At 38.6% G+C, this 8604-nt stretch overlaps 1 protein-coding gene across 4 annotated transcripts in view; it reads right to left on the reverse strand.

The window, feature by feature from the left end:
- The window catches only part of LOC309817740 (ubiquitin carboxyl-terminal hydrolase 9X-like), a 145741-nt gene extending 138266 nt beyond the window's left edge, over positions 1-7475 (reverse strand). For all 4 annotated transcript variants that reach the window (XM_082647016.1, XM_082647018.1, XM_082647017.1 and 1 more), the window contains exon 1: positions 7026-7475. The gene's annotated coding sequence lies outside the window, so the exon portion shown is untranslated. The remainder of the gene's footprint in view (positions 1-7025) is intronic.
- Positions 7476-8604: the final 1129 nt, after the last annotated feature.

Raw genomic sequence — 8604 nt, forward strand, 5'->3', positions numbered from 1 at the left:
TTACAAAAAACAATAAACTGTGAGGTACCATCAAGTAATGCATCAATATGCACAGTATTTCTGGGTTTTGGAAATAAAGTAAAAATGTTGTCCATTACCAGGCACAATATTATTCTAGTTTTTCTGTAAAACGCAGAAAATATACAGGAAAGTATTCCTGACCTTGCCAAGTTCATTATCCAGTACGAGGGGGAGAATTAACAAATATGAAATAACTCAGTATTAGGTGAGAAGACAAATAAAAAGGCATCAGGATCCAGAAAGGTTAATTATCAACAACTTGTTAGATAAGACAGTTTATGACAGCAACTTCAGAGAAAAGGTAATGGATGACTCCGTACTATCTTTGTCAAGCTCTTTCCCCTCTCTGAGACAGTTCTGTCCATCTGTAAAATGAGCTTTATTAAATCTAAAATTCCCTTCCTGTACTACTCAACTTAAAATGATTAACAGGTGAAGTCAAACTAAACTAAGTAATGAAAACTATTAATGAAATCACAAAAATAGAAAGGAGAAATCATGTAGACAATGGTGAACTGATCTGATTATTCAACAATGGTTACTCCCTACATGTCAGACACTTTCCAGTGCTGGGAATAGTGGCTCAGGATCTTAACCCGACCTCAGGTTAAGATCTGAATCTGAAAGAATCTGAAGGAAGATGTTAATCAAACCTGAACATCACTTTGTTATAAAGCAGAAACTAACACACCATTGTAAAGCAATTATACCCCAATAAAGATGTTTAAAAAAAAAAACTGAACAAAAAATTAAAACAAGGTCAGAAAAACACACATATAACATGAAGACACAAGATAGAGCACAGAAACAGAAAAGAGGAATGGAACTTGAAAGCTTTACCAAGATCAAGTATTCCTAAAGCCAATACATAAAAAAAGACTCCTGCTCTACTATACTTGATACTTATACTGCATGAGAGAAGACTTAAGTTCTTTTTTCTTCTTTTTTAAACTGACATAAGCTGAAAAGTATCAGGGAAATTCCACTGGCTTAATAACACAAGTTATACCCTACTGTTACTGAGGCAGAATAAAAGAATGAGGGAATATCAGAGCTAGCAAAATTATCTGGTCCTACCCACCTCCATTCACTGCATATAACATAATGTCTGAGGAAAAAAACAATCTTTTCTGTATTTTGTACAGCAGTATGCGATAAGCCTTTAGGATAGGACCAGGTACATAGCAGATGCCCAACAAATATTTGTTGAAGGTAAAAGCAAACAAGTCTTAAGGAAAAGAGTAGTAGAGCTGAAACTGTAAGTGGTAAGAAACACATAATTGAATCGTGATTCTAAGTGGAACCCAGTTCCTCACATTCTTTACTGTTATCCTTTTCACTATGTGTCTATGAGTTTGGATGAGATTTTTGATAGCACCACTAATGACATTAAACACTCAAAAGAGGATACAGCTGCTTACTGGCAGAATAACAATTTTCAAAGCACTTCAGGTCTCCCCTTTCCCTAAAAGGAACTGCACATCATGATCACCCATTAAGTTTCTCTTTTTTCCCCCTTAATATCTAGGTTCCACCCTGGAACTATTCAGTTAGAAGCCCCTAGAATCTATCCTAGGAGCTAATTAAAATTTTCAATAAGCTCCACAGGTAATTCTAAGCTGAGGTAGAAAATCATAACTATACAATGACTATGAAAACAGAGTAAGAAAAAGGATTTACTGTCAAATACGTGCATAATGCATGTGTACGTTTGATAAAACATAGGACTAACACACATGTATTTAAAGAATAAACTTAGATATGATTTTGCATCAAACTACAATATTTTTCACATCTTCCTTAAATGTATATAATAATGATCACTTTATAAAAATAAAGTAAAATAAAAATAGGTAAATTCAAACCCCAATAGACAGAAAATGCTGTAAGTTTCATACAGTCTCTTTTTCTTCTTTTATAACACTAAGATGTAACACTTAAATTGAGGGAACAGAATTGCACGACAAACCAGTCTTTTATAGATGACTTAAGTGAATGACAGGAAGACAAATGCCTCAATTTTTTATCTCTTACAAATAGTATGTTATTCAAACACTTTTAGAAATAAACACACCAGGGCCTTCCCTGGTGGCGCAGTGGTTGAGAATCTGCCTGCTAATGCTGGGGACATAGGTTCGAGCCCTGGTCTGGGAAGATCCCACATGCCACAGAGCAAATAGGCCCGTGAGCCACAACTACTGAACCTGCGCATCTGAAGCCTGTGCTCCTCAACAAGAGAGGCCGCAACAGTGAGAGGCCCGCGCACTGCGATGAAGACTGGCCCCCGCTTGCCACAACAAGAGAAAGCCCTCGCACAGAAACGAAGACCCAACACAGCCAAAAATAAATAAATAAATAAATTTATATTAAAAAAAAAAAGAAATAAACACAATTTAAATATTCTAAATATGCTGGGAATGAAAAGTAAAAGTAATATGCTGGGAGAACTTTATTCAATACACATCTCTGTGGCTACTCCTCAGTCACGAAATATTTTAATAATCTTTAAAACAATATTACAAACAAAAAATTTTAATCAAACCTAAGTCTACTCTGATACATTAAGTTTCAATGTTTAAAAATGAAAAAGAATATAAACCAGTGATTTATTATAGAATATTATGAAAATAATTGGTACTATGGTTGGAATCACCATAGCTGAGCCTAAAACTCAAAAGACAAATTTGCTATTAATTAAAAAACTATCAAAAAAGTCATGGTTTTATTTATTCATCTAAAAGATTACAGCTGCATGCTTATAAACAACTGACAAGTGATTACTGCCCACTCTTAAAAGATCACTCTAAGGACTTTATGTTAGACAAATTAGATAAGTGGGTAGAGTTGGGGCGGGGTAGGGGGTTGGGGGAGTATAACAAATAATTATCAGCATTATTTTAAAAGCTGCACAAGTGATTTTAATACACTATCAGAGTTGAGCAAAAAACTCTGCATTAACCCGTTCCCAAATACTAATATCAGACTTTCTGTTCAAGTTAAGACTAATAATAATGAATATTTATGTGTTCATTACATAAGTAATGAATACGCTCCTAAAAGAACTACATGGAAGTTAAAAATTGATTGATTGATTGATTGATTGATTGCAGTACGCAGGCCTCTCATCATTGTGGCCTCTCCCCTCGCGGTGCACAGGCCCAGCAGCCATGGCTCACAGGCCCAGCCGCTCCGCTGCACGTGGGATCTTCTGGACCGGGGCACAAACCCACCGCAGGAGGACTCTCAACCACTGCGCCACCAGGGAAGCCCTAAAAATTTATTTCTTGAGTGCTAAGGAAAAATACATCAAGATTCGGGAAACGTAAGGTCAAAGTAAAAGTGCAATGACATTTAACATAAAAGTGGTATTCTCACGATGCTTGCCCAACAATGTAAATGTACTTAACACCACTGAACTACACCCTTACAATCAGTTAAGGTAGCAAATTTTATGTGTATTTTACCACAATTTAAAACAAAATTTAATTGTCACTGTCATTTAGAATATAAATTAATTTACCCATTGCTAGTGTGAGGATACACCAGACAGATCAACAGCACAGAACTGACAGTCCAGAAATAAGCCCTTACTTATAAGACCTTTGAATGTCAAATAATTGTCAACAAGGGTGCCAAGACTATTCAAGGGCGAAAGAAAAGTCTTTTGAACAACCTGTACTGAAACAACTGGATATCCACATAAAAGATGAATTTGGATTCCTAACTTACACAGTCCACAAAAGTTAACCCCAAACGGATTACAGACTAAGTACTTCAAATATAAAATCCTTAAGGAAAGAAATTTGACTGAATCTTTATGACCTTCAGTTAAGCAAGCATTTCTTGGCTAGACTGAAAAGTGATAAAAAGAAAAACGTTAAGGGACCTCCCTGGTGGCGCAGTGGTTAAGAATTCTCCTGCCAATGCAGGGGACACGGGTTCAATCCCTGCTCCTGGAAGATCCCGGAGCAACTAAGCCCACAAGCCACAACTACAGAGCCCACGTGCTGCAACTACTAAAGACTGTGTGCCTAGAGCCTGTGCTCCACAACAAGAGAAGCCACCGCAATGAGAAGCCCATGTGGCGCCATGAAGAGTAGCCCCCACTCACCTCGCTCATTTTCTCTTACTAGAGAAAGCCTGCACGCAGCAACGAAGACCCAACACAGCAATTAGTTTTAAAATAAAGAAAAACAATAAACTGAACTTCATCAAAATTTGAAACTACTCACTTCAAAACATGCCATACAGAAAGTGAAAAGAGAAAACACAGATGAGGAGAAATACTGCAAGTCATGTATCACAGAAAAGATAAAACCTAAACAAATAACAATTTTAAAAAACTAATTTAAAATATGAGCAGAGTCTAGACAGACATTTCTCCAAAGATTTGCTAACAGCTGATTAGTACATGAGAATATGTCCAATATAATTAGTTACTAGGGAAGTTCAAATTAACCACAATAAGATACCACTACATACCCACTAGAATGGATATATCCAGAAAGTCAAAATGTACTCAAAATGAACTGGAAACCTCATAAACTCCTGGTAGGAAGTAAAACGGAGGCAATCTCTTTGGAAACAATTGCTCAGTTTAAGTTAAACATAAATTTACAATACAATAACTTTGCTCCCAGGTATCTACCCAACACAAAAATGTATTGTTCACATACCAAGACTTGAAAATTAGTGTTTGTAAGAGCTTTACTTTAAGTCCAGAGCATACAGATGCATATTACAATATGAATAAACCTCAAAAACATTATCTAAGTGAAAGAAGTCAGATACAAAGACTACATATTTTATGATTCCATTTATCTGAAACATCCATGACAGGCAATTCTAGAGAGAAGTAGAGTAGAAATTGCCTGGGACTAGAAACTAAAGGTCGGGGGGAGTGGGATCTGAGGATCTGGATGTCTGCAGGTAAACGGTAGTAACCAGAGTGATGGAAATACTCAAAAATTGGATTGGTTTGTTGTTTTTACAGCACTGTAAATTTATGCCTAATTGTATATGTTAAAGAAGTAAATTTTATGGTATGTAAAAAATATACCTCACTAAAGTTGTTAAAAAATTAACTTAAAAAAAAAAAATTAACTTACACGATGGCCAAAAGACACAATTGTCATTCCAATTTGTAAGGACAAATCCTTTAACACACACACAAAAAAAGAAATGTGGTGTCCACATTAAAATGCTGAAACAAATGTGAAAATATTAAAAAGCTGAAAGTGTGCATTTGTCCAGCTAGACAATAATTGAATGTTGAAATTTCATTACAAATATCCAATTTCAAACAGAGTAAGCTGCATTAGAAATACTTCATCAAACAAAAATTATCCATGAAAAGTACTTTATCTTACTGAAATCTGAAAATACATTTCAAAATCATAGAAGAAAAAAACCCATCTCTACCCACTAATATGGTTTAAAGTAAAACCTTGTCTTAAAAATTACCTGAGAACTTAAATTGTCAAATGTAATGTTTTGCTGTTAGGCTGTCACTACAGAAATTTTCTCCAACTTCAGAAGAAACATTAGATATTATTAGGGCCAAGCAAGAAGTAGTAACAATAATTAAAATATCAAGATGATAGGTTAAACTTTTGTGTTAAAATTGTAAGGGAAAAGGATAAGAAAGAAAAAGTTATAATTTAAAAATCTTATCTTGAAATTTATGAAATACAACACATTCTCAGGTGCCCTCTGAATCAATAATTGCAAATAGTTCCCAAATACTGGGACAACGAAGTTTAAAACATTTAAACTAAAACTACATGCTTTAATTATCGAATTAGTAGAGCAAGGAAAATTTGTCTTTAAATTTAAGATAAGCACCAAGGCTTCTTGTCAACTACTGCTTACTCAGGACATAATCTCTAATGATAAGACCCAATAAAAGATCTTTCCTAAGCAGAGCATACCAAATTATTTTCTAAGACCGAGAGTACGTATAAAGTGTTATACAGCTTCTCAGGATGAACGTGTTTACTGGTTAAGTAAAAGTTACAAAGTATATCATTTTCAAAATACAGCATGACTATTTAAACCACATTTAAAACTCGCTGAATTAAGTTAAAAAAACCTCATATTTAAACACCTGTAGCAGAAACTGCACAGTGGCATATTCAGTAACATTTTAACAGAATTCCATAAAATAACTGAAATATGTGCTCTGCAACTGTACATTAATATTTCATAAAAACGAAAAGTATACTATATATCTGAAACATAACAGCTGACATTAACAAAAATGAAGTTTTAATAGTAAGAAACTGAATGAAGCTAGTATTTTTATAGCAACAGACAAAAACAAAAAAGTAAAACATAGTTTGGAACAGTTCTTCACTGAAACATCTTTCACCCTCGGCCCTCACCACTTTGGTGTGCTATCCGAGGCTATCTCGGGATATGGACAAACGTCAAGATCTAACAGCCAGGCGTAGCTGGAACCTAGCTCTACTCCGAATCACTCGGTCTCAGTGATGGCGTTTGGTGGCAAGCGCGAGAGAGGATACATCAAGGGTCCTCTGAGGATTATATCGCAAGGGCCTTTAATGGAGCGGTTAGCCTCCAGCCATAGATAAAAGCGTGTCGGAAAAGAGAGGGAGGGACAGAGACGTCAGCCATTTTCCCTTACACTTCAAAACACGGATATGTTCCTAGAGCTGAGGATCCGCACCCTTTACAGCGGTGAGGGACACTCCAGCCCAGTTAGGGCGGACAACAGGGGACCTAAAAACCTCCAGGCTCGGCAAGGAGAAGGGAAGAAATACTGAACAGATCCATTTGTTGACCCCGGGGAAGTGCGGGTGGCGTGGCCACTCACTGCATAATGCAGATGCTTTTACCCCAAAACCAGACAACGTAATAGCTGACGGAGACGCAAAGCTCATCCCAAATAGGAAAAAACTGCAGATGCCGGGTTCCGGACCGCAGCGTGAGGAAAAAGGCACTATTCCCACTCCATCCTCCTCCACATTCTGTGGCCCTCTTACCTCTTTTTTTCTCGCGCCGGCGTGTCTCTGAGCTTAGAGGCGCTCCAAGTGGTGAGATTCTCCTGTTTCACGTCCTTAGTCCTCCGGCAGCGGGGTCTTCACCTTCTTGGGCCTAGTCTCTAAGCAGCGACGGAGTCCTAGGTGCCGACACCAACACCAAAATGAGGGGCTAAGGCGGCCGTCTCCCGTAAGGGAGAGGCGGCACGGGGTCAAGCTCCTGTAAGGCCTGGTGAGGCTCGAAGTAGCTGAGTTCAAGAGACCCCCTAAAGGGCGAGGTACGGCGACGTTGGCGCTCAGGCAGTCGCCTGGCCTCGTCGTCTTCAATATGGCGGATCCGGCAAACAAAAAAAAAAAACAAAACCGCCGGGCCAGTGGCAACCACAGAGGCGCAGATTCCCACCAGCCTCAGCGCCACCCGGAGCCTGGAGGACCAATCCCCGCAACGCTCTGCCGCCAAGTCCCGCCTCTCGGCCTCTCCCCCTACTCCTGCGCAGTCCCTTGCCGGTCAGCTGTTCCTCCCTTTTTTTCCCTTTCCCCTCCCCCATGGCCTCACTCAGCCGGAACTGGAAAGAAGTTCCAACCCAAAGCCGGAAGCAAATCCGTATGACTGAGACACCTTGATCTTGCACTGCTGGGGAAGGGGTGGGGACCACACGGTAAACACACCACGTCGGAGAAGTAACTGTTGCGCATGCCCTTCCACAGACTGTAATGGGTCTCATTCCTCTAACCTGTTTCGGTTCTGGAGCTCCTTAGGGGAACAGCTGGACTGAGAACGGGCCAGAATAAAAAAATACGGTATTGAGACTGGGACTCCCGAGGAGTAACTAATTCGAAGAAGGTATTAAACACAGATTAATCGCGTGTGGTGACCCATCGCCGTCACACTGACATGTTCACTTGTATCGCTGGGTTTTGTTGCAATGTGAATTTCTTCCCCGCCGAAAAACCCGTATGAATGCTACATCCGATGTCACTTTTTTTGCAGATTCGGAATGCCAGGGAGAATATGGACCTGAATGGAAAAAATGCTGTGACTGACTTTTGTTCCGTGCTTGGGCAATCTCCGACACTCAGTTTTGGGCACCACCTCTTACTACCTCCTAGCTTTGCGAGCCCTTCAGTCTTCTCCTAGGGCCTTGGGCGCTGAGGAGGGAAAAATTGTCGATTTGGTAGAATCCAGGGGGCCAGCCACCTCTTTGAGAGAGTAAGATGAAAGCTTGTTGGTTATCCGTGTGAGATATGTTAACGTGACCATGTAGATTTTGTTCTTTATTAAAGTGGAATCTTTTGTTAATTTATTTTTATATGTTAAAACAATATTGTTTTCTTGGGATAACTGCCACTTAGCCTTGGTGTAGAATATTTTTTAATATATTGATGGATTCAATTAGTACTATTTGTTCATCTTCTGGGTCCACCTGCAAGCATCCATCCAAGTATTATACAATTGCAGGTGTGCTAATGATGGGGATGTTGTTAATACTTATTACTCTATGAAGTTTTCAAGACATAGATTACCATCCTTGATTCTCTGTAAAGAAAATATGTACAAAGTGTAAATTGATCAAGATCAACA

This window comes from Grampus griseus (assembly GCF_964374135.1).
Source record: "Grampus griseus genome assembly, chromosome: Y".
Lineage (NCBI taxonomy): Eukaryota > Metazoa > Chordata > Mammalia > Artiodactyla > Delphinidae > Grampus > Grampus griseus.